Here is a 27886-nt window from a genome sequence, read left to right on the forward strand (position 1 = left end):
TTGAAGGTCTGATACTATAGCATGAGACCCAGATATAATACGATGGTTTGAACAGCATATCAGACACAACCAGTACATCTCCCCAGGTCTTTCATCTCTGTCTGCTTCCTGGACCCATGGCCACTTTATTTTCCAGCACTGCTAGCTTTAGTACTGACATTGTGACTCAGTGGATCAGACATTGCCCAGTTCATGATGGATAGCTCAGGCTGCTTCATCACTGGGTGTCCCATGGTCAGGTACTCAGCCTCTAGACAGTTGAATGCAAGAGATGTTTTTCAAAGTGAGAGGAGTTCTCCACCAGAGATGTCATGATCTTTCTCCAGAATCAGGGATCTGCATCGCAGTGTCCAGGAGTGAATCCTGCTCTCTTTAGATTATCTTAATTGTATTTGTAACTTGTTTGCTACCCTGAACATAATGTCAGCAGCATGTAAGATATTACTGTAAATTATCAGAGAAGTCCAGAACTCATTCTTGGTGACCATTTATAGAGTAACCAAAACCAAACCAAACTCGTTGCTGTCCAGTCGATTCCAACTCACAGCGACCCTATGGGACAGAATAGACCGCCCCATAAGGTTTCCAAGGAGCTCCTGGTAAATTTGAACTGGTGACCTTTAGGTTTGCAGCTGTACCTCTTAACCACTATGTCATCAGGGAGTACTGGCACTTTATTTTAGGCCAGTTTTGTCAAGTTCATCAAATGAATTAACGTATATGTTTCATTTAGAGCAAATAACAGTTTACATGTCAACACAAACAGAAGAGGAGAGAGAAAACTGAGAAAGAAGGGTGGAAGAGACAGTTTGCGATTTATCAAGGCATGATAACACCCTTTACATGCTCTTAAACTTAAAAGGATGGGGTGACGGAGTGCGTTACTGGTAGAGGGGAGACTTAAATTTAGCTGATCCAGATGACGTGTAAGCAGATCTTTCAGGCTGAAGTCAGTGATTATCCATGTTAATATGCTTCTTGAGTAGAACTGTGAGTGGTTCATTGACTTTGTTCAGCTGATTCTGGCCCATCCTAAATGTGTGTGGTGCTTTGTGTGGATAAATCATCAACCTAAATCAAAATCTCTACTTTCTACTTCTCTATTCTGATACCAGCTACACAGGTAGCACAACTTCCTCTGACCCTAACTAGCTGGAGCTGGGTAAGATCTCAAGTTAAAGGACACAGTCCTCCAGATTGCCAAAGAGGCTCAAGACTTCAGACACCAGCAGCAAGCTCGAGAGTCCCCAGAGCTCCCTTCACATCTGACCTACTGGCTACAAATTTGTGGTTTTCTTACTATCCCTTCACGATGCCAGCCACAAGCTTGGGGGTTCCCAGTGCCCCTAACTTCTTACATGCTGGCTTCCACTGCTCTCTCAGGTTAAATAATTCATGGGAAAGACAGAACTCATGGAAAGCACTAGATTTATGATTACAGATTTATTATAAATGATACAAATTGGGATTAGCATAAAGAAGAGACACACAGGATGAGGTCTGGGAGGGTTTCCAATGTGAAGTTTCCATCTCCCAAAGACAGCGTGTTACTCTCTGGAGAGCAGATGTCTTTCACCAACCAGGAAGCTCATGGAGCTTCCATGTCCATAGTCTTTATTGTAACCTCATTGCACAGGCATGATTGATAAACTCATACTTCTGCATCCTGAGTTCAGCTGATACCAGGAGGTGGTCTTTCCAGCCTGGCCAGCCCCATATGAGTCATCTATAGATAATAAACACCTTAATCACTGGAGAGAAATTCTAAGGTTTTAGAGTTTATCTCTCAGGAACTCAGGACAAAGACAAAATTCTTTGGATAAGATTAATTCTAAACCCTACATGTTCCTTCACTAGGTACTGTGTGATCACCACTGCTGCCACTCCCTTCCCATCCAGTCCAGGAACTTATCCCATGTGGGTTCACTCTCTTCTCCTTGATCCACTTTGACCCCACAAAGCCCTCTTCTTTCCCTGATCCCAGTCCTAATTCCCAATCTCTGCTTGTTTTTTGGCTGTGGTTGTCAGTCACGGAGCTGTGTTTGATTTTCTGTAGGATGAAGCTGGAGTAGGAAAGGATAGTGGAAGTGTCCCTCATTGATCTAACCCCAGGATTAAGTGTCTACACTGCAATCAGATTTTCAACATGGTTCCTAGGCGTTCTTATGAAGAGATGGTACAATGTAATGGTTAAGTGTATGAGCTCTGGAGCCAAGCTGCCTGGTTCCAAATCGCAGCACTACCACTTAGCCATGTGACATGGGGTAAGTCTTTTTGACCTGTCAGCTCCTCAGTTTCCCCATTAGTAAGATGGAGAATATAAACACACCTAACTTGTAAAATTTTGTGAGGATTAATACATTAATATGTATGTACTACTTAGAAGAGTGCCTGGCATATCCTAAGTGTCTTAAAAGTGTTTGGTACTATTTTTGTTTCTCATTAATATCATGCTAAAAGGGTAAGTTTTTTTTTTGAGTTGCATTTCAAGAGATCCTCTTTTGTTATACCAGCTGGTGTGAAGTCAGGCCTTAAGGCAGCTGGATATATACTATGCTCAAAATTGAGGGTGGAAGGGGAAAATAAATCCTGTTAATATAAAAAGTACTGGAGCATTTGTATATAAAATAATAGGAGAGAATATAACACTTTATTAGCCTCTGAAATGTGAAAGCATATTAATTTGCGTAAGAGCACTAATGAATCTAGATAGTCAAAGGTGGGCATATAAATGATTTAGTCTGGTAAGCTTGAACATGAATGTATTAATCATTTGAATATTAAATGATTTACACTTTTGGGTAAAGGAAGACTGGGCAGTCCCATAACACTTTTTGATTTCTTCCCAATTTTCATCATTATTTATTGTTTCTATTTTTAAGTGGTGGAAAAAAGTCGAGTTAATCTTTTATTTTTGAAGGTAACATGGTTGATATGTTTCAATGTTTGGTTTAGTATAGTACATCATAAAGAGTTCATGACAAGTTAAAAAATCAAGAGATAAAATTTCCTTTTACTTTATGCATTTAAAACAAAATTAGAATTTTATTTTCTGGCTTTATTTAAAAAGCAATTAAAATTCAAGAATAAACTCAGCATGTTGCTGTAGATGGTAAAGAGGATCAGTCAGCTAAATTTCATGAGTCTATGGTGCTGAAAATGGTTTGTTATTGCATTCAGATGTCATCCCACAAACACAATTACTGAGAGCAAAAGAATTTATTTTCTTTTTAGGAGGCTTCTGTTCAAATCAAATTTTGAATTTCAAAGGAAATAAAAAAGCAAAGCCATTTCAATAGGCATTTAACAGACACAAACATTGATACTTAAATTAGGTTAAGATGTATTAACTAAGGTAGTAGATTGTTTATATAAATGGTTACAATTATTCTTCCCTGTGTCCATACCCTTTTGCAAAGTGACTCTGTGACTCCTTCTATCAGGAAGTGGAATCTATTTCCCCACCCTTTGAATATAATTTGACATTGTGACTTTTTTGACCAATAACACTCAGTGAAAGTAGTGTTTTGCTAGTTTCAAGCCTAGCTCTCAAGAGGCCTTGCTCACTTCACTCTCTTTTGGAACCTTATATTCACCATGGGAAAAGCCAGGGTAACCTGATGAATAATGAGTAGTACATCGCCCCGTTGCCCCAGCAACAGCTAGTCAACTGCCAGACAACCACAGACAGGTAAATGGGGTCATCCTGGACCAGGCAACTCTGAGAAGTCGAGCTGCCTTTCTGACCTGCAGCTGTTTGCAGATGCAAGAGCAACCCCAGCCAATATCAGGAGAACCATGCAGCTAAGTCCAGGCCAAACTGCCAACCTACAGAATAGTGAGCTAAATAAATGGTAGTTGGTATCAGGTTTGGAACAAAAGCTAGTATTTATTGAGTGCATTGTGCTAAGCGCTTCACAGTTATTGGCTCACTTGATCCTCATGACAATCCTGAGGTAGGGTGAGAGAGGAAGACCGTATCCTTGAGCCACCTGTTGGTCACAGGCAGAAATAACACACTGGCAAAATATTAGCCTGATCTCCTTACCCTAGATGCTGATAATGAGGCAAAGCCCAAGACAGGCAAAGCCAAGTCTCTTTGCTGTCCTTCTCAACTGAGGATTCTCTAGAGTCAGGGTCAACAAACTTCCTGAAAAAGACCAGGTGCTAAATATTTTAGGTTTTGTGAGCCATATGGTCTCTTTGAAACTACTCAACTCTATCTTTGTACGGTGAAGGTAACCATAGACAAAATGTAAACAAATGAGGGTTGCTGTGTCCCATTACAACAGGCAGTGGGCTGGATTTGGCCTGAATTTGTTGACCCCTACTCTAGAAATTAAGCTCTTATGGCATGAGGCATTCATTAAATTTGATGTATTATCTTCTATGTATCCACCATGGTACCTAGCTATGTACCATCCTTGGGAGAATTAAGAAAATAGTCACACAAGTCATTTTCCGCATAACTTAATTGTCCCATGGATCCTCATTTTTTATCCAACATTCTAAGAATGTGGACTTCATCCTCATGGATGCAAGGTGGCTGCTGCACTTCCCAGCATTGAGTACATATTCCAGGCCAGAAGAAGGGAGACAGGACAAAGAGGAAGGGTTGGTGTTATTGACTGAATTGTGTCCCCCCAAAATATGTATTGTAAATCCTAACCCCTATGCCTATTTTATTGACTATACAAAGACATTTGACTGTGTGGATCATAACAAATTACAGATAACATTGCAAAGAATGGGACTCCCAGAGCACTTAATTGTGCTTATGCAAAACCTATACTTAGACAAAGAGGCATGCTTTCAAACAGAACAAGGGGATACTGCATGGTTTAAAATCAGGAGAGTGTGCGTCAATGTTGTATCATTTCACCATACTTATTCAATCTGTATGCTGAGCAAATAATCAGAGAAGCTGGACTATATGAAGAAGAACGCAGCATCAGGATTAGAGGAAGACTCATTACTAAGCTGCGATATGCAGATGACACAACCTTGCTAGCTGAAAGTGAAGAAGACTTGAAGCACTTACTGATGAAGATCAAAAGCTATAGCCTTCAGTATGGATTACACCTCAACATAAAGAAAACAAAAATTCTCACAACTGGACCAATAGGCAGCATCTTGATAAATGGAGAAAAGACTGAAGTTGTCCAGGATTTCATTTTACTTGGATACACAGTCAACACATAGGGAAACCGCAGTCAAGAAATCATGGACAAATCTGCTGCAAAAACCCTCTTTCAGGTGTTAAAAAGCAAAGATGTCACTTTGAGGACTAAGGTGTACCTGACCCAAACCATGGTATTTTCAGTTGTCTCATATGCATTTGAAAGCTGGACAATGAATAAGGAAGACCGAAGAAGAATTGATACCTTTGGATTATGCTGTTGGGTATATCATATGGAAAATACCATATACCAAACTGAATATACAGTGGACTGCCAGAAGAAGAGCAAATCTTTGGAAGAAATATAACCAGAATGCTCTTTATAAGTGAGGATGGCAAGACTTCATCACACATACTCTGGACATGTTGTCAGGAAGGATCAGTCCCTAGAGAAGGACATAATGCTTGGTAAATTATAAAAATTATAAGGGTCAGCAAAAAAGAGGAAGACCCTCAATGAGATGCATTGATGCGGTGGCTGCAACAACGGACTCAAACATAGCAATGGTTGTGAGGATGGTGCAGGACTGGGCAGTGTTTTGTTCTATTGTTTATAGGGTCACTATGATTCAGAACCGACTCAATGGCACCTAAAAACAACAACAACAGAAGTCAAACCAGATTGGATTGAAAATGAAAGCCGCATCACCAAACCTGTACACCATAGAAATTCCACAAAAGGCGGCAGCTGTCCCAGGGGTTTTCTCAGTGGATAAAGAAAGTCTGAAGCAGTCTTCAGAGATCAACTCCTGGGATGATTGAGAGGCTCAGCTGGGAAAGTCAGGGATTCTAAAATGAACAAAGAACAGAATGACTATTGCGAGACAACTGGAAGGCTTTGCCACAATTGGGAAAGCAAAACTTACCCTGAAATATTCATTAGAGTTCCTCTGCTATCTCACTGGCCAGATTTATGTCCTGTGACATGGCTGAGAAGGAGAGTTCTGTTGAATAAGTACATAACTTAAAGTTCTGATAGGAAAAAGGGAGAATGAATATTGGGTAGGGGGCTATCACAGTCTACCACACTTGTGTATTAGTTCATCAATTTGTGGAGTCTGGTGCTTCTTTCTTGTCCCTGGGTGGTGCAAATTGTTTGCACTTGACTACTAACCAAAAGGTTAATGGTTTGAACCCACCCAGCAGTGCCATGGAAGAAAGCCCTGGTGATCTGCTTCCGTAAAGATTATAGCCAAGAAAACTGTATGGAGTGCAGTTCTACTCTGAAACACATTGGGTAGCCATGAGGTGGAATAAACTCGATGGCAACGGGTTTCATTTTTGATTTGGTGCTTCTTTCATGGTATTTATTTTCCTTAAATTGTTGGTGATTCTTGGTTACATGATCCCTTCTCTTCAGTTAGTGTGCTGATTTTTGAGTGCGAAAATTCCTGTTAGCTTGTGTAAGAATGTTGCATCTGCTTACTACAGACTTCTCTAGGGATTTCAGGAAAGGGGTGAGAAGTGCTGTCTGCGGGCAGAGTGGCCTGGTCTTGAGTGTGGAGACTTTGCCCTTGAGTTCTGCGCAAGAGTCCACGCTTAACTGCTGTTACCTTGGGTCTAATGATTCCACTAATCTACCACGTGCTCACGGGTGAAGACTGAACTTTTTGGATTATCCTTGGGTGGTACCTCAGCAAATCACTCCAAGAGTTGATCTCTGGACCTCCTTTGGCCTTTCCCTATCCACTACCTTAGAGCCTAGAACACTCCTGGGACAGCTGCCTCCTTTTGTGGAATTTCTCTGATGTACAGGAATGGTGATTTGGTTTTCGTTTTCAATCCGATCTCATTTGACTTCCGTTGCTGCTGTTGTTAGGTGCCATCGAGTAGGTTCCAACTTATAGTGGCCCTATGTACAACAGAATGAAGTGCTGCCTGGTCCTGCACCATCCTCACAATAGTAGCTCGGTTTGAGCCCATTGTTGCAGCTACTGTGTCAGAACATCTATCAAGAGTCTTCTTTTTCACTGACCCTCTACTTCGCCAAGCATGACGTGCTTGTCCAGGGACTGGTCCCTCCTGATAACATGTCCAAAGTAAGTGAGACTAAGCCTCACTATCCTTGCTTCTAAGGAGCATTTCTTCCAAGACAGATTTATCTGTTCTCCTCACCAACACTGTAATTCAAATGCATCAATTTGTCTTCAGTCTTCCTCATTCATTGTACAGCTTTCACATGCATATGAGGCAAATGAAAATACCACGGCTTGGGTCAGGTGCACCTTAGTCCTCAGGGTGACATCTTTGCTTTTCAGTGCCTTAAAGAGATCTTTTGCAGCAGATTTGCCTAATGCAATATGCCGTTTGATTTCTTGACTGCTGCTTTGATTGTGGATCCAAGTAAAATGAATCCTTGACAACTTTAACCTTTTCCCTGTTTTTCATGATATTGCTTATTGATCCAGTTATGAGGATTTTTGACTTCTATATGCAGGTATTTCTCTTAATTTAAAGTCCCCTGAGAATACCACTACTATTATAGATATAACAAAAATAAAAGCTTTTCTGTCATTTCTGGGAATTTGAGGCAGACTTGCATATGTACTCAGCCCACCCTTTTGTTCCAAACTTCCAATATAATTCTGTACTATATATTGAGCAATAATGTTGTTGTTATTGTTAGGTGCCCTCCAGTTGGTTTTTGACTCATAGTGACTTTATGTACAACAGAATGAAACACTGCCCTGTCCTGCACCATCCTCACAATCGTTGCTCTTTGAGCCCATTGTTGCAGCCACTGTGTCAATCTATCTCATTGAGGATCTTCCTCTTTTTTGCTGATCCTCTGGTTTACCAAGCGTGATGTCCTCTCCAGGGATTGGTCCCACTGGTAACATGTTCAAAATACGAGAGACGAATTCTTGCCATTCTTGCTTCTAAGGAGCCTTCTGGCTGTACTTCCTCCAAGACAGATTTGTTCATTCTTTTGGCAGTTCATGGTATATTCATTATTCTTTGCCAACACCATGATTCAAATGCGTCAATTCTTCTGTCTTCCTTATTCATTGTCCAGCTTTCGCATGCATATGAGGCAATTGAAAATACCATGGCTTGGGTCAGGCACACCTTAGTCCTCAAAGTGACATCTTTGCTTTTTAACGCTTTAAAGAGGTCTTTTGCAGCAAATTTGCCCAATGCAAAATGTGGTTTGATTTCTTGACTGCTGTTTCTTTAACGGTTGATTATGGATCCAAGTAAAGTGAAATCCTTGACAACTTCAATCTATTCTCCATTTATCATGATGTTGCTTATCGGTCCAGTTGTGAGGATTTTTATTTTCTTTATGTTGAGGTATAATCCATTTTGAAGGCTATAGTCTTTGATCTTCATCAATAAGTGCTTGAAGTCCTCTTCACTTTCAGCTAGGAAAATTGTGTCTTCTGCATATCACAAGTTGTTAATGAGTCTTCCTCCAATCTTAATGCCATGTTCTTCTTTATACAGTTCAGCTTCTCAGATTACTTGCTCAGCATACAGATTGAATAGATATGGTGAAAAGATACAACCCTGCCACACAGCTTTCCTGATTCTAAACCCCACAATATTCCCTTGTTTGCCCAAACTACTGCCTCTTGATCTATACGCAGGTTCTGCATTAGTATAATTAGGTATTCTGAAATTCCTGTTCTTCTCAACGTTGTCCATAATTTGCTATGATCCACACAGTCGAATGCCTTTGCATAGTTAATAAAACTCAGGTAAACATCTTTCTGGTATTCTCTGCTTTCAGCCAATATCCCTCTGTTATCAGTGATGATATCCCTCGTCCTACGCCCTCTTCTGAATCTGACTTCTATTTCTGGCAGATGTCGAAAATCAAGGTGTCTGTAGAGCCACACTCCCTCAAATGGCTCTAGGGGAGAATTCTTGCCTCTGCAACTTCTGGTGGCTCCAGGCATTCCTTGGCTTGCCGCTGCATAGCTTCCAATCTCTGTGTCTGTCTTCACATGACCTTCATCTCAGTGACTCCTTTGTGTTTTCTTCTCTAATGTCTTATCATTGTCATTTGATTTAGGACTCACCTGAGTAATCCAGAATGATCTCATCTCAAGGCTCTTAACTTAATTACTTCTGCAAATGTTCTTTTTCCAAATAAGATAACATTCACAAAGTCCATGTGTTAGGTTGGGGACATATCTTTTGAAGGGCTACCATTTAATTTGCTACAATGGGGTATCCTCATAAAAATATATTGAACATATAGAAAGCATATTTAGAAAAACTTCAGTGTTACAGATTACAGCATGAGATATCTTCTGGAGTAGATAAAAACTAATGTTGTGTATCTTATAATGCATACCAGCTCACATAGATTCCTTTAAACTTTTCTCTAAATTCTTTCACTCTGTTACCTTATCTGAAGAGGTAGCTTGCCAAAAAGCAAAAGAAAAATGTATTTACTCGCCTTTCAGAAATCTTTTATTAGCACTGTTTGTCAGACCCTTATGTTCTGAGAAGAATAGACAATAATAATTAAACATGTTATTCTTTTTCTCCCATGAACTCTAAATCCTATAGCCACATTCACTCAGTAATCACACACAATTTTCTTTTGTGAGACTAAGGAGAAAGCCATAGAAGAAATTAAATAATAGTGAACCTGAGTTGAACCTTTTCAATGCAGGTGACTTAGTTACAGGTAGGGCTTTTAAAATTTTTGAGGCAAAATCACCATAGATGTGTCAAGCTGCCATTCTGCTTCAGCATCTGACTCTCTCAGCAGCTGGCTCTCTGGGGCTTTGGTGCAACTCTGGTAGGATGAGGTGAGGTGGCCATTTCTTCCTTTTGTAGGAGATAGTCAGCGTTCTGCTGTGAGAAGTTCTTCAGAGTGGTTTGGATTCTCTGCTATCCTTACATACCATTCCAAGAGGCACTCTTTCCCTTGGGAATGGCTTGCAGGCAGATGAGGTGATGGGGAAAGCTGTGACAGGATTTCTCTTAGGCAGTTATCCAATGTCCACGGGTAGTGCTGATAAGAAAACCTCAAAGACATGTGAGGTCCCTTCTTGTTGCTGTTGAGTCACCTTTGACTCATGGCGGCCCCATGTGTGTCGGAATAGAACTGTGCTTCCTTAGGTTTACAGTGGCTGATTTTTTGGAAGTAGATCACCAGTCCTTTCTTCCTACATGCCTCTTGGTGGACTCAAACTGCCAACCTTTTAGTTAGCAGTTGAATTCTTTAACTGTTTGTACTACCCAGGGACTCTGTGACATCCCTTAGGGAATGGAAAAGCTGAGTTTGAGATGGTCATACGACCTGGAAGGGTCTGGTTTCCTCTCAGCCATTAAATACTTATTTGAGTTATTCTTGACCCCATACTCCAGGAGGTTTAGATCCCCTTACTGGAAGGAACCTGGAGTTTTTGGCCCAACAGCAGGACTAAAGGTGTTAGTCCTGCTGTTGAGCCAAAAGCTGCAGAGGTGGTAACAATGTGGTGAGACCAGAACTTGGCACTGCTTCTGAGTGAAGAAACATTTTAAGAAAGAAGCTGTGACGCTTTAATCTCCTGTCTTAGGAACACCACCAGGCAGAGGTAAGGACAGAAAGAACTGTGAAGGCTGAGATAGACAAGGTTTAGTAGACTTAGAACTCTGGAGAAACAGGGAAATTCAGTTTTTGGTCCATTTTATTGCTGAGGGTTCACTGAGCCTTGAATTAGGAGAGAGAATTAAAGATTGAACTCCCTTTTTTAGGGAGATGACTCAGGAGTCACGGAGAAACCATTATATACTTAAAAAGATGTTGGTATGGTTTTCCTTTTGGTTTAGAATTTTGGCCAAGATCCAAAGCAGAGAATATTATTTAAAAGGGCATCTCCAAGAAGATTGTCCTAAGATATGGCATAGCTGGCCGTAATATCACCAACCTGCCCCTGCTCCCCACTGTCTCACCTCAGCCTGTGTAAGAAGATGACTAAGCAGAGGGAGTGAATCATGTGAGAAGTGGGTCTTGTGACAGTTGCAGTATTTATTGTCTTCTAGGGGCTGTGATAATAAATTCAGTCTTTATTATTATTTATTATTATTAATGTCCTCATTATTATAAATTTTTTTATTGTAGTGAAATATATCTAACAAAGCATTTCAACCTTTTTTACGTGTACAATTCAGTGACATTACATTCACCCTGTTGTGCAACACTCGCCATTATCCTTTTCCAAATTTTTTCATTGTCCTGAACACAAATTCTGTAGTCCTTAAGCAATGAAAATGTTCATTCTTAAAGATTAGGTGGTGCCTGGGCTTGGGGGAGGTAGCTCTTCATTCTGCATTTAGCCATCTGCTCGGGCAGTGGAATTGCTGATCTGTCCACTGTCCAACCTGAGTGAAGGAAGAGAATTGGAAAGAGATGGCAGGGCTGGGTGGGGTGGGGGCGGTTGGGCAGTGGGCTGCACTCCTGGAGTTGGCAAGCCTGATGAGTTACCTGTGGGTCATCTGAGCCTTGCATAGGGTGGTGGAGCCACTGCTAGTACTTTGCTTGCTCAAGAGGTCACCAGCTGGAACTTTCAGAATATAGACCTGAGACTAGCCCCATTTGCTTGGCACTCATTTTTTTTTCAAGTAGGCAGTACAGTGTGTGTGTGTGTAGGGGACAGCCTACATATGTGCCAGGCCCTGTATCTCTATTATCTCATTTAATCCTCCCCTCTATCCTGAGTAGCAAATATTATCATCCCCACTTTGCAGATGAGGCTTAGAGAGGCTGAAGCATTTGCTCAAAGACACAGAGCTGGTTAAATGATAGAACAGGGATTGAATCCCGGTGGTCTTTTCTTTAGCTCATGCTTAAATACACGAGGGGGCCCCCTCAGGCTCCTTTAGATTTCTGTTACAGCAGAGGCAATGGAACTAAGGTGAGGGGCCGTGAAAGATTTTGAGACATAGCTGGATCTCCCACACCAGGGAACCATGCCATGGGGAAGCATGTTTTGTATTGGCTGTTTGGTGGGCCAGAGAAGTTGTGACAGCTAATGAAAAAGAATAGTGACCTCTCCCAATCAGATAAAGACTGACTCCCCTAATCCTCTTTCTTGCCTCAGCACCAGAGAAGCTAGAAGCTTTAAGAGGGAAAATGGGGAGGTGTGTAGAGAACAATGCCTGTCCCTGCGCCACAAGTCTGAAATGCTTTGGGAGAAAAGGGAAATCTTGAGTTATATGTGAAATTGAAGCTTTCAGTTGGACTGCACTGTTTTAACAAGTGGAAACGAGTGGAATCTGACCAGGATGTCACTGAGCACTAGAAAGGGGGAAGCCCTCCTCACAGCGTTAAATGCAGTGACTGGAAGTCTCCAGGAGCTGGTTAAATTGAACAGCTTGCTACTTGTGTCTGATTCTAAATCGATAGTGGGTTTGCATCAGGACTAAGGCTCTTACTCAAATCTCTTTGGAAAGCATAAAGAACTTGTTCACTTAGCAAGTGATAATGAATTTCACCTACCTTATTTTTTTTTATGACTGCATGGGGTGAATAGTAGCTCTGATGCAGAAGGCTATGATTTTGTTTTTCACCTGGTATCTGGTATATAGAAATAAGGTACATGTTCCAGAACTCTTCAATTTTTCAGGGAATTATGAAACTGTAGTTTAAAACCTGGAGTCCTAGAAACATCTCATGTAGTTCTGGAAAATGTTGTTTTATGTATTTTCAGAGAGGTGGCCATTTCAATTATTCATTGATTCCATTATTTTACTAATTCATTATTTTGTATGTTTACCTTTTACATTATTTTCCCTTACCTATTTCAGTTCAATATTTATTATGAGCCATTTTTTCTTTAACAATACGTTTAGTGGTATAAATTTTCTTCAGATAGCAGTTTTGGTTGCATCTATACCTTGTAATATGGAATGGTATTATTATTCTTTACTAGTAAATAGTATGTAAGAGTTTATTTTCCTCTTTGACCTAACAATTACTTAGGATAATGGTCTTCAACCTCTAGGTGGTTGAATTCTATTTCTTTCTTCCTAAAAACTTTATCAGTGTACTGCATTGTGACCAGAGAAGATGACACATAATTTCTACTTTTTTTGGATTTATGAGGACACTGTAGGGAACCCTAGTGGCGTAGTGTTTAAGAGCTACGGCTGCTAACCAAAAGGTCAGCAGTTCGAATCCACAGGCGCTCCTTGGAAACTCTATGGGGCAGTTCTCCTCTGTCCTATAGGGTCGCTATGAGCTGGAATCAACTCGATGGTCGTATGTAATAAATTTTTATGTTGCTTTTGTGGGTTCTGGAAAATAAGTTCTAGTCTCTGTAGAGTTGAGCATTTGTTACTAGTGCAGATTTACTAATGACACAGTTCAGAAGCTCTTTATCATTATTTTTGCCTAGTTGATGTGTTGAAGATTAAGGATGGTTAGTAATCCTACTACTATTGGCCTTATGCCATTTTATGCTTGCTTATTGAATGTTTTTACTTTATATACAGAAGGTTCATGGAAACAATATCTTTAATTTGAGTTGTATTCTTCATCAGTATAAAATCACTCGATTTTTTCTTGAAGTATTTAAAACACTTATTACAGTAGATACTTCATAATGATAAGTGCTTGTTGTAACATTTTAAAATAACATAGACGTGCATAAGTAGAAGATCAGATATTCTTTGTCACTCCCAAGAATTTTATTCCTCTGTTTTCCCTCTATTAAAGGCTCATTGTATAATCTTTCAGACTTAAAAATATTCATACGTAGATATTTGTTTTTTTCTTTTATATTAGCTTCTGTAATCTACTTTTAAAATTCAGTAATATGGTATGGATATCTGTGTTATCTTTTAATGGCTTCATACTGTTCAATTGTATGAATTTACCATAATTTATTTTACAAATCCCATTTTACAATAGGTATTTAAGTTAGTAGTTTTTTTCTAATATGAACAATCTTTAGATTTTGAATTCTGTTTTTGTCTGACACCAATTTTATGAAACCCTATTCTTTATTTTCATCAGCCTGATATTATTCTCTCTGTTCAAATGTCACCTTCTTAGTAAGGACTTCCTTAAGCACTCTTTAAAAAACAGCAACCTCTGCCCCATTCTTGAATTCCCTTCCTTACATTATTTTTCTAAGTGTCATTTATCACCATCTGACACTTGTTTGTATATTTATTGCTATTGGTTGTTCCTCCCTGCCCCTCTAAACTAAAATGTCAACTCCAGGAGGAGTGTCTGTTCTGAAGTACTAAACAATTCAGCCTTTGAATTTCTATTATTTGCACCTTAGCTTTCTATGTGTTTTGTTCATTACTTCATTCTCAGTGCCTAACACATAGTATCTGGCTGCAGCAAGTACACCATTAAAAAGAATTCAATGAATAAATAAATCCCTGTACTTTTAAACGTTGTCTCTGTAGTTTCAGTAATTGTTTTGTTAAAAATTAACAAGGTTCCAGAGTTCAGCTTTGACCTACTCTGTCATTCAAGCTGTGGCTCTGATCTCAAATTTTGGAAGAGTAAATCACCAAATGTCTGCTCCAGTGTCATTTCTGAAATCCCTGAACTGACTTCCTGGTGGAATAATGATGAATTAAACAATGCTGCTGGCTCACTACCTTGCTCAGTGGTGTGAGATCTCAAACAGCTGACAACATAGCAAATCCAACTGAAGAAATATTCTTAGAAAGGAAAATCAATAAAATGTCATGTGTTATCATTAACAATGGAGCAAGCATGTGAAGGATATGAATGATTTGAGTCTTACAGGATATGATGCTATGTTCACACCCTTTGGTTGTGTGTTCAGAAAGTAATTACAGCACAGAGTAAGGGTAGCACCAAAGGATTACTAGCTGTAAAGTAGTGGGCCACTCATTATACTTCTTAGTCAAAGGAAAACTCCATGACATCTGAGAGATTTTGGAACTGCCTTGTCAATTAACTGTCATACAAGGTGTTCAACTAGGACCAAGGAGTAGCTACTACATGTTTGAAAGTTTCCTTGAACACAGAATAATACCAACAAGAAGGACTTACTAACAATCAGTGGGCTTCTCACAGGTGAAATAGTAACCACGCTGATGAGCTTGAGGGTGCAGTATTTCTTGCCTGATATCTACTGTAAAGATTCATTTCTCAAATTGTTATGCATCCAATGAAAGTAAAAAAAAAATAGAAACTCAGAGACTGTCTTGTTATTTTGAAAGTCAATTATGGTACTCCACTGCCACATTTCTGGATCCAAGCTTTAAGGGCAAATTAAAGGAGTAAGTTCATGCATAATATTAAAAACAAAAAATAAAGTTAAGGGCTAGAACCTTGCTTCTGCTTATGAAGATATTCAGAAAGTACGTTTTTCGAGCAACGCACAGAGATTCTGTTTGTGAGGTTGCTTCGGTGAAATTGCATAAGAACCACTGACCAAAACTTCAAGTCTAGAAAGTGCAGAGGAAACAAGACTTTATTCTAATCCAGTTACTTCTAAAGTGGAAGGGAAATGTGGTAACTTGGGGGCAATATCGCTTCCAGCAGTGGTCTATTCTGGCTGTTGTTGTTGGTTACCATCCATTCGATTCCGACTCTTAGCAGCCCCATGTGACAGAGTAGGACTGACTCCTAGAGTTTTCTTGGCTGTGATCTTTATGAAAGTAGATCATCAGGTCTTTCTCCAGTGGAGCTGCTGTGTGGGTGGGTTTGAACTGCCAACCTTTTGGTCGGCAGCTGAGCACTTAACCATTGCACCACCAAGGCTCCTTAGTCTGACTAGAGCTAGTCAAAAAATATCTTCCTCTTTTGCTAACCTCAGCTGAAAGTGAGAGGCTATTTGATATTGCAGATGAGTGGCACATTGACCATGGGAACAATCTGGTAGCCATCAGAGCTGGGACATTATTTTTCCGGCCCTATAATGCCAATTTGAAACATTTGAGAAATAATATTTTAAGTAATAAGATGGAAGTGATGACTCAATTTTTTTTTCCTGAAAAAAATTTCAGGTTTATCCCTACAAGAATGTCATTCTGTAATGGTAACCTTCAGCTTTGGCTTTGACCCGATCTGACTATTGAGTTAGAACTTGGCCCTTCAGCATTGGCCAATGTATGTATTTTCTACATTTCTATTAATTCTTAAGTAGATACAGAAGAATATTCATCAAACATATGTAGGGTACAAGGGATCATAATACAAAGAACATCAATCACCTACCACCTGATTTAAGAAAAAGAACAGCACCATCAAGTCCCTGGTGTGCCCTCTTCCATCCATCTTTTTTTCTTAGAGGTGTTTACTCTTCTGAATCTTGCACTGATCCGTTCCTTACTTTTCTTTATACTTTTACCATGTATGTTTGTATCTCCGAACAATATATTTTTAGTTTTGCATGTTTTCAAATTTATGTAAATAGAATCATACTTATTTGTCTTCTGTAACCAAATATTACAAATAGAGGAAAACCAGGAAGCAGTGTGGCAGTGTGGAGAGAATATGGATTTTAGACTAAGACAGACTTGGCTTTTAGTATCTCTCCACCATTTGAAAGCTATGGGCAGATTTAAGGAGAGTGGTTAATTAATGTAAGTTGACTTCTTTCCCTCTTTTGTTAATAGATCTGTATTTTGTCCATCTAAACTGCATGACTGCCTTAATGCTCCTTGTATTAACCAGTAGACAGAAGAGCTCTTATTTATTTATTTTTACTTTTTTTTTTAATTGCAATTTAGATGAAGGTTTACAGAGCAAACTAGTTTCTCATCAAACAGTTAGTACACACGTTGTCATATGACATTGGTTAACAACCCTACAGCATGTCAACACTCTCCCTGGGTTCCCTATTACCAGCTGTCCTATTCCCTCTTACCTTCCCAGTCCCTGTCCCAGGGCTGGTGCACCCCTTTAGTCTTCTTTTGTTCCATGAGACTGTTCAATGTTTGGCTGAAGGGTGATACTCAGGAGTGGCCTCATTACTGAGCTGAAAGGGTATCTGGCGACCATACTCTCAGGGTTTCTACAGTCTCTGTCAGGCAAGCAAGTCTGGTCTTTCTTTTTGAGTTGTAATTTTGTTCTACTTTTTTCTTCAGCTCTGTCCGGGACTCTCTTTTGTGATCCCTGTCAGAGCAGTCAGTGGTGGTAGCTGGGCACCATCTAGTTGTACTGGACTCAGTCTGGTGGACGCCATGGTAGATGTGGTCCATTAGTCCTTTGGACTAATCTTTCCCTTGTGTCTTTATTTTCTTCAATATTCCTTGCTTCTGAAGGGGTGAGACCAGTGGAGTGTCCTAGATGCTTGCTCACAGGCTTTTAAGACCCCAGGTACTACTCACCAAAGTAGAATGTAGAACATATTCTCTATAAACTCTGCATGCCAGATGAGCTAGAGCTTCCCTGAAACCATGGTCCCCACAGTCTTCACCCCAGCAATTTGGTCCCTCAGGCCCATGTGCCTATTGAGCTACCATGGGCTTGCTTTGCACAGGTTGTGCTGGCTTCCCCAGTATTGTGTACTGCCTTACCCTTTACCAAAGTTACCACTTATCTATTGTTTTTCCATCCCCACCCCTCCTCTCCCTCATAACCATCAAAGATTGTTTCTTTTTTGTATGTAAACCTTTTCATGAGTTTTTACAGTAGTGGTCTCGTACAATATTTGTCCTTTTGTGACTGACTTATTTCACTCAGCATAATGTCCTCTAGATGCATCCATGTTATGAGTGAGATGCTTCACAGATTCATCATAGTTCTTTAGTGTTGTGTAATACTCTACTGTGTGTATGTACCACAGTTTGTTTATCCATTCATCTGTTGATGGCCATGTAGGCTGTTTCCAGCATTTTGCTATTGTGAACAATGTTGCAGTGAACATGGGTGTACATTCGTGTGGCAACTCTTATTTCTCTAGGATATATTCCTAGGAGTGGGATTGCTGGATCAAATGATATTCCTATTTCTAGCTTTCTAAGGAAGTGCCACATCGTCTTCCAAAATGGTTGTACCTTTTTTGGGTTCCCAGCAGCAGTGCATAAGAGTTCCGATCTCCCCGTGTGCTCTCCAACATTTGCTATTTTCTGTCTTATTGATTCATGCCAGTAATGCCAGAGTAAGATGGTATCTCGTTGTGGTTTTGATTTGCATTTCTCTGATGGCTAGACATCGTGGGCATTTCCTCATGTGTCTGTTGGTCGCTTGAATGTCTTCTTTGGTGAAGTGTCTGTTCATTTCCTTTGCCCATTTTTTAATTTGATTATTCGTCTTCTTGTTGTAGAGGTGTTAGATTTTCTTGTAGATTTTAGAGATTAGACCTTTGTCTGATTTGTAATAGCCAAAATTTTCTTCTCAGTCTGTAGGTTCCTTTTTACTCTTTTGGTGAAGTCTTTTGATGAGCATAAGTGTTTAGTTTTTAGACGATCCCAGTTATCTAGCTTTTCCTCTGGAGCGTGTGTGTTGTTGGTTGTGATTTGTATCCTGTTAATGCCATGTATTAGGGCCTCCAGTGTTGATCTTGTTTTTCTTCTAGGAACTTCATTGTTTTTGGCTTTATATTTAGGTCTTTGATCCACTTTGAGTTAGTTTTTATGCACGGTGTAAGGTATGGGTCTTGTTTCATTTTTTTGCAGATGGACATCCAGTTTTGCCAGCAGCATTTGTTAAAAAGACTGTTTTTTCCCCATTTGATGGATTTTGGGCTCTTGTCAATGACCAGGTGACCATAGGTGATGGATTTACATCTGGTTCTTAATTCTGTTCTATTGGTCAATGTATCTGTCATTGTACCAGTACCAGGCTGTTTTGACTACTATAGCTGTATAGTAGGTTCTGAAGTCAGGTGTGTGAGTCCTCCTACTTTATTCTTCTTCAACAGCGCTTTACTTATCTGGGGCTTCTTCCCTTTCCATATAAAGTTAATGATAAGCTTTTCCATCTCTTTAAGGAATGTTCTTGGTATTTGGATCAGTATTGCATTCTATTTGTAAATTGGTTTGGTTAGAATTGTATTATTCATGATGTTGAGTCTACCTATCCATGAGCATGGTATGTTTTTCCATTTATTTAGATCTGTTTTGGTTTCTTGCAGTAGTGTTTTGTAGTTTTCTTTGTATAAGTCTTTTACATCCCTGATTAGATTTATTTCCCAGTGTTTTATTTTTTTATGAGCTATTATAAATGGTACTGTTTTCCTGATTTCCTTTTCATCGTTGTCTTTATTGGTGTATAAGAATCCAACTGATTTTTTGTATGTTTATCTTGTATCCTGCTGCTCTGCTGAATCTTTCTATTAGTTCCAGTAGTTTTCTGGCAGAGTCTTTTGGATTTTCTAAGTATAGTATCATGTCATTTGCAAATAGGGACTGTGTAACTTCTTCATTACCAATTTGGATGCCCTGTATTTCTGTTTCTTGCCTTATTGCTCTAGCTAAGGCTTCCAAAAAAATAATGTTAAATAGGAGTGGTGATAAAGGGCATCTTTGTCTTCTTCCTGTTCTCAAGGGGAATGTTTTAAGCCTCTCTCCATTGAGAATGATGTCGGCCGTTGGTTTTGCATAGATGTCCTTTATTATGTTGAGAAATTTCCCTTCTATACCTATTTTATTGAGAGTTCTTCTCAGGAATTGGTGTTGGGCTTTGTCAAATGCCTTTTCTGCATCGATTGAGATGATCACGTGATTCTTTTCTTTCCTTTTATTTGTGTGGTGGATTAAGTTGATTGATTTTCTAATGTTGAACCATCCTTGCATACTTGGTATGAATTCTACTTTGTCATGGTATATTATTTTTTTTGATATGACACTGAATTCTATTGGCTAGAATTTTTGCATCTATATTCATGAGAAATATTGGTCTGTAACTTTTTTTTTTTTTTGTGGTGTCTTTGCCTGCTTTTGGTATCAGTGTTATGTTGGCTTCACAGGACGAATTCAGAAGTATTGCTTCCTTTTCTATGTTCTTAAATAGTTTGAGTAGTACTGGTGTAAGCTCTTCTCTGAATGTTTGGTAGATTTCTCCAGTAAAGCCATTCGGGCCAAGGTTTTTTTTTTGTTGGGAGTTTTTTTTATTACCTTGTGAATCTCTTCTTGTTATAGATCTGTTCATATTTTCAGCATCATTTTGTGTTAGCTTGGGTAGGTAGTGTATTTCTAGAAATTTGTCCATTTCCTCTTGGTTTTCAAATTTTTTAGAGTATAGTTTTTCATAATACTCTGTTATTATCCTTTTTCTTTCATTTGGGTCTGTTGGAATGTCCCCCATTTCATTCCTTATTGGGGTTATTTGCATTCTCTCCTGTTTTTCTTTTGTCACTTTGGCCAGTGGTTTGTTGATTTTGTTGATCCTTTCAAAGAATCAACTTTTTGGTTCTGTTGAGCCTTTCTATTGTTTCCCTATTCTCTATTTCATTTATTTCTACTCTGATCTTTAATATTTCCTTTCTTCTGGTGGCTATGGGTCTCTTTTGCTGTTCTCTTTCTATTTATTCAAGTTCTGTAACTAATGTTATGATTTTGTCCCTTTCTTCGTTTTTGATGTGTGCATCTAGTGCTATAAATTGACCTCTGAGGACTGCCTTCACTATGTCCTGAAGGTTTTGGTATGACGTTTTTTCATTCTCGTTTGATTCTAGGAACTTTTTGATTCCCTCTTCTTCTATTACTCTGTGATTTTTAAGCAGGGTGTTATTCACTTTCCATGTAATTTTTTTTTTCCTTACTCTTCCAGTTGTTAATTTCTACTTTGATGGCATTGTGGTCACAGAAGATACTTTGTATTATCTCAATGTTTTGGATTTTATTGAGGGTTGCTCTGTGGCCTAAGATGTGGTTTATTCTGGAGAATATTCCATGTGCATTAGAAAAGAATGTGTGCTTCACAGCTGTTGGGTGGAGTGTTCTATATATGTCTATGAGATCAAATTGGTTGATTGTGCTTTTTAGCTCTTGTGTACCTTTGTTGAGTTTCTTTCTAGATGTTCTCTCCTTTACTGAGAGTGGTACGTTGAAGTCTCCTACTATTATTGTGGAACTGTCAATTTCTGTTTTCAGTGCTGTTGGAGTTTGTTTTATGTATTTTGGAGCCTTGCCATTGGGTGTGTAGATGTTTATTATGGTTAAGTCTTCTTGATGGGTCACCCCTTTAATCATTATATAGTGCCCTTCTCTGTCTTTTATGGTAGGTTTTGTTTTAAAGCCTATCTCATCTTAGTATTGCCACTCCTGCTCTTTTTTTGGTAGTCATTTGCTTGATATATTTTTTTCCATCCTTGGACTTTATTTGAATTTATTAAATTTATGTCTTTGTTTCTAAGATCTGTCTCTTGTAGACAGCATATTGATGGATCCTCTTTTTTTTTTTTTTTATCCATTCCATCACTCTGTGTCTATTTATGGGTGCATTTAGATCATTTACATTCGGTATAATTATTGATAGGTATGAGTTTATTGCTGTCATTTTGTAGTGCTTTTTTTTTGTGGTGTAACATTTTCTTTGTTCCTCTTACTCTTCTGAGCTGAGTTCCTTTGGTTTGTGGATTTCTTTTTCATTTCTTTTGTTTTTGTAGATTTTGTTTTTATTGAGACTTTTTATGTTTTTCTTCTATATTTTGATGAGTAGGTTTGTTAACTTTCTTTGTGGTCACCTTGAACTTTACCCTTATCTTCCGAGGTTTGAACCAGTCTATTATTACTTGGTATTGCCTTGCCTTCCTCTTCTTTAGAAAGTTCTATACCTATACCATTTATTCCCTCTTTTATTGCTCTGATCTTGTTGTCACTTATAATGTCTCTGGTTCCCTGTTGCAATTGTTTTGCTTTTGGATAGTCCTTGAGAGTTCACTTCCTAGGTTGGTATCTGGCTGGTACAATCTTGCATCCTAGATTCAGGCTGTGGTCTGATGTTGTTTGTTCTCAGACTGAAGGACTCCCTTTAATAATTCTTGTAAGTTTGGTTTGGTTTTTACATATTCCCTTAATTTCTGTTTATCTGGAAATGTCTTATTTCACTAGCATATTTGAATGAAAGTTTTGCAGGATGTATGATTCTTGGTTGGCAATTTTTTTCTTTCAAAGCTTTATATATGTCATCCCATTGCCTTCTTGCCTGCATGGTGTCTGCTGAATAATTGGAGCTTAGTCATTGTTTCTCCTATGTATGGGACTTTTTGTTTTTCTCCAGCTGCTCACAGAACTTTTTGTCTTTGGTTTTAGCGAGTGTGATTATGATACGCCTTGGTGTTTTTCTTTTGGGGTCTATCCTATATGGAGTTCATTGAGGTTCTTGGATGGTCAGATTTTCATCATTCTGATATTAGGAAGTTTTCTGTCAGCAATGCTTCAAAGATCCTCTCTGTGTTTTCTGTTTTCTCTCCCTGTTCTGGAACTCTAATCACTCATAAATTTTTGCTTTTGATTGTATACCACATAATTCTCAGTGTCTCTTCATTTTTCTTTGTTCTTTTTTTGTGATTTTTCCTCAGAGTTGTATCCAAGTGTTTGTCTTCCATTTCGCTGATTCTGTCTTCCATTGTTTCAAACCAGCTCCTCAGCCCTTCTATGACACTGTCCATTTCTGAAATCTTGTTGTTTATCTTTTGGATTTCTAATTATTGTTTTTGAATGATTTCTAGTTTTTAATTATTTTGGCTTTTGTTCCTGTATTACTTTCCTGAATTGTTCCATTTTTTTGTCTGTATTTTCCATGAATTTCTCTGCCATTTCCATAAATTTGTCTATTTTTTCCTCATTTTTGTCTGCTTTTTGCTTCAACTCTTGGATTGCTCTGAATATTAGAGATTTGAATTCCCTGTCAGGTAATTCTAGTACCTTTTCTTCTACTTGAAAGTCATCTGGTGTTTTATTTTGGATGCCTACTGAACCCATCCTGCCCTTTTTTAAAAAAATATGTTTTGGTATTGTCTGCTGTCTTTGGGACATTCAGTGGTTATTTTCTTTTTTTCTTGATTGTAGATTTGTTTGTTTCATCCTGCTTTTTTGTTTTATTTGGTTATGTCTGAGCAGGCAGGCTGTGCGTTCTTCGTTGTTTGCTAGTCTGTAGTCACTATAATTTTCACCTCCTTGTCCCATGGGCAGGGCCAGTCATTCAGCTATTGTGCAGCAGGGCAGGTCCAGCTGAAGGGCAGAGGCTGGGATGGGTTGTTTGTGGCATGTACCAGAGCTGACAGGGCAGGCCAAGAATTGATGCTGGGCAGATTCCAATAGGCCATGCCTGTGCTGCTTGGGGATGTGATGTTCAGTGGATGGTGCAGGAAAGCAGGAAAGAGGGGGGAGTTTGTGATGTGTGGAGCTAATAGAGGTATGGGAAAGAGGAGAGAGAGGAGAGAAAAACAGAAGCCCAAAACAAACAGGCAAACAAAGGGGGGGGGGGGAAGAGTGCTAAGGGAGCTTACCATTGGAGTGGAGAGATGAGAAACTGGGAAACGGAGAAAAGCAAAAAGGAAAAGAAAGAGAGGAAGAGAGAGAGAGGAAGAAAGATAGATAGATAGGCAGGCAGGCAGACAGACAGACAGATAGATAGACAGACAGATGATAGATAACTAGGTAAAAATTTGGAAAGCAAGAAAAGCAAATCCCCCAGAAGTCCCGGAGTCCCACTGGTGGGGCTGCTAAGACTGGGGAAGTGGCTCCCAGGCTGCACAGCATAGCCTGGCTAGAGGTGGTACAGATGTCACAGGGTACCAGGTATTCAGGAGACAGGAAAAGAAAATAAATGTAGAGAGACGAGAATTGAGAAATGAAGATAGACATAAAGGGAAAAAGTGAGAGAAAAGAAAAAAAAGAAGAAGAAAAAAAGAAATGCCCAGGGATCCCACCTATGCAGCTGTGCAGATTGGGGTAGTGGCTCCTAAGCTGTGCAGTACAACCTGGCTAGAAGGGGTTCCCAAGCTGCGAAAAGAAAAGGAAAACAAAGAAAGAAAATAGAACAAAGCAAAACAAGAAGAAAAAAAAAAAAAAACCCCAGGGATCCCACCAATGTGGTGTCGTGGGCCGGGCAAGTGGTTCTCCAGTCGAGAATGGCTTCATAGCCTTTCAAGAAGAAGCAAAGATGACACACTGAGTCAAGTGTTTCAAAGAAAGGAGGGGGAGGTGGTAGGAGGCACAGAAGAAACCAAAAGAGACAGAAAGAACCAACACTAGCTCAGGGGCCCAGCCATTGTGGGCAGGGTGAATCCAAGCAGACTGAGGCCAAAGCAGTTCCCTTCTGGCCAAGAGACTGCAGCTGGAGGGAAGCAGAGGAGATGGAAGCGGTGGTGGTGGCGGCGGGGGGGGGGGGGGGGGGGGGCGCGGGGCGGGGAGGCAAAGAAAGCGTATATTGCTCATTACCAGGTGCTCTGTCTCCTGCTGGGGACTTCCTGAAGCTGCTTTCCCATACTCCCTGTCTGCTGATCTCCGACGTGGGTGGGGTGAATTCAAGCAGCACAGACGCTGCACTTCCTGGCCAGCTGAGCCACCGCAGCCAGCCGGGAAGCTTGGAGGTAGAGCAGCAGGGAGAGAATGGTGGGTGGGGAAGGGTGTATCACTGTTTACTGGGTGCTCTGCCAAGCTGTTTTCTCGTGCTTCCTGCCTGCTGATCCCTGCCTGCTGATCCCTGCCTGGAGTCCAAGATGGCGTATCCATGCTGCGTTAGCTGATGGGACCCTCTGCACATATCTCTCCTTGCTCTCCATCCTTTGTCAGTTTCTTATTCCGTTCGGAGCTTGGCTGAGTTCTCTATTTCTTTATTTGGCCCTTCAGGTTCCAGGAATGACGTTTGTCTCTGTTTTAGTTTTTCAGGTCTTTGCTGTGGAGGGATGGTGTGGTGCTTCTGTCTATGGTGTCACGTTGGCCGGAAGTCCTTTTTTTTGAAAGAAAAACAAAGTGAAGATTACCATAAATTTCTGCGACTTATCCATGTTGCAAAATTCATTTTAACTGCATTATAGTATATATATATTTTTTAACACTTTATTTATTCATTCCACTGTTGATGGACATGGGTGGTTTCCAGTTTATTTTTGTTTTACTCTTACACACAAAGCTATTACGAACATTCTTATGTCATGGCTCCTGATGTATAAATTCAAGAGTTTTTTTTAATGTGGTCTTGGGGAGGGGGAATTGGTACAAGTAATGAGGGAGTGTGTCAGGTTGAAAGTCAAGTTTCATTTTTCCTCACATGGATATCTGATTGTCTCAGCCACCCTCTCCCCACTGCTATGAGTGCTGCATCTGTAATATACCAAGTGCTCACATATGAATGGGCTTGTATCTAGTCTCTTCATACTGCTTCATTGCTATCTTTGTGCACTGAGACATAAATACAATACTGAGTCTTCTAATCCATGGATGTAGTATGTCTCTCAATTTATTTACCTGTTGCTATTGAGTTGATTCTGACTCATGGTGACCGCATGTGTTACACAATAGAACTAAGCTCCATAGGGTTTTCTTGGTTGTAGTCTTTACAGAAGCAGATCTCTAGGCCTTTCTTCTGTGGCACCACTGGGTGGCTTTGAACTGCCAACTTTTCAGTTAGTAGTTAACAGCAAACTGTTTGGACCATCTAGGGACCTTCTGCATTTGTTTAGGCCTTCCATTATTCCTCTTGGTGAATTTTTTTTTCAGTATCCCCATCAGAGATCTTGTACATTTTGTCCCACCGGCCCTATGAAGATGTCAAAAATACCACTTAGCCTCTCAATTGCCAGTTTCAGACTCACATATTTGGATTTCTATTTTCATGCAAATCTTGGTCTAGCAATTCCACACTCTTTGTAGTTTTTTAAAAATGTTTTAAAGAACACGATATTTTATATTAGTTTTCTTCCGTAAGGCAGTTGGCCCAAATTACCCAGTCTGCTGCCACTGAGAGGAAGTCCCCAAATGTTCTTTGTATTTGTATCATCTGGATCTTTCCAGTTGATTTCTTCTTCCTTTCTCATTTTTGTAAAATGTTTTATCTCTTCTGCACTTGGTTTCACTTTATTCTTTGCTTCTTTCTTCCTGTTCAGCTAAATTTCCTTTAGCTTCTCTGATGGCCTCGGTTTTTTCTTTTTCTTTGTATATATAATTCTAATTACAGCATGTTTCATGATCAAGACAAGCAGGAATGAGCTTGGTGGAAGCTAAGAGCATTAGCACATCCCACAAAACAAAACAAGAACCCTGCATCCCTGCCTGGATTTAGCCATGAGGCATATTTACCTAGCTGAGATGTGTGCATGATTCAGGTGAAAACTCACAGAGGAAAACCAGGAGGTAGTGTGGCAGGTGGAGAGAATATGGGCTTCAGATTAAAACAAACTTGGACTTTAGTTCCTCTCCACTGTTTAATATCTATTGGTAGGTTTAAGGACAGTGATTAATTAATGTAAGTTGACCTCTTTCCCTCCTTTTGTTGGGTTAGTAGATCTGTATTTTGTCCGTATAAACTGCATGACTGCCTTGATACCCCTTGTATTAACCAGTGGACAGAAGAGTTCAATTTTTTTTTTTAAGTGAAGATTACTGTAGTTACTTTATTTGAAGTCCCAACAGGTAAATATTATGGGCTGTGAGATGTCTTAAGTCCTTTCAGTAACTTAGAGTCTGAATTGTCCAGCTCGCTGGATTGGCCAGTGGCACCACATTACCTCATTAAGTAAATGTATGTCCTTTGGTATTCCTTTGGCTGATGCTAGAAAAAAGAGTTATGGTTTTGATGCAGTAGACTGAAGATTAATAACAGAAGATTTAAAGGGGGGAGGAGGAGAGAGTTTTTGAGGGATTAGTATTTCAGGAATTGAAAATGAATATAGCCCTTGCCAGAGAGGTATATCTCAATTTACACAAAAGATTAATTTATGAAAATTTGTATATGCATTAACTTTTAATAAATGTAATCACATTAGAATTTCCCAAAGGGTCTTAGTACATAATGAAACCTGGTTATGAATCCTTTTGTAAAGTGAAGAATGTTCTTCTTTTTTTTGCTTTTATTAAAACAAATGTTATACGGGCTTCAAATGTTAAATATTAAAAATATACTTGAAGTATAAAAAAAATTATTCATTTACCAAGGGACAGTTTTTTCTAAAATAGTCCAGAATAAAAAGTAGCATATTATCATCTACTTAAATTCTAACATGTACTTTTCTAAAGAGTATATTTTAAGTTTATATTTTAGCAGATCAGGTATTTAGGTTTCTTCTCTTGCTGCCTTCTTTATTTCCTCCCTCCTTCTCTGTCTCCTTCCCCCAATGTCATATTTATTTTTTAAAGCTGAGAATTCTAGATTTTGCTTCTTTTACTTGTACAACCTGTACAGGTAGTTCCATATGCTAATAACTATACAAAAAAATCAGATGCCATTGTATTCTTGATTTTAGCCCAGGGAGACCCATATCAGGTTTCTAACATACAGAGCTACAAGATAATAAATTTCTTTTGTCTTAAGCCACTGAGTTTGTGGTAATTTGTTACGGCAGCAATAGGAAACTCATACAAATTTCTTACACTAATATGAACAAATTAATCTTAGAAGAAATAAAACCAGGATGCTCCTTAGAAGAGAGGATGGTGAAACTTTTTCTTGCTTACTTTGAACATATCATCGGGAAAGACCAATCACTGAAAAAGGGTATTTATGTTCAGTAGAGGATCAGCAAGAATGAGAGAAACCTTCAGTGAGATGGATTGACACACTGGGCATAACAATGGGCTCAAATATATAAAAAATCATGAAGATGGCACAGGACCAGGCAACATGCTCTGTTATATATAAGGTTGACATGAGTTGAAGCC

The sequence above is a fragment of the Elephas maximus genome, chromosome 5 (assembly GCF_024166365.1).
Source record: "Elephas maximus indicus isolate mEleMax1 chromosome 5, mEleMax1 primary haplotype, whole genome shotgun sequence".
Taxonomy (NCBI): domain Eukaryota; kingdom Metazoa; phylum Chordata; class Mammalia; order Proboscidea; family Elephantidae; genus Elephas; species Elephas maximus.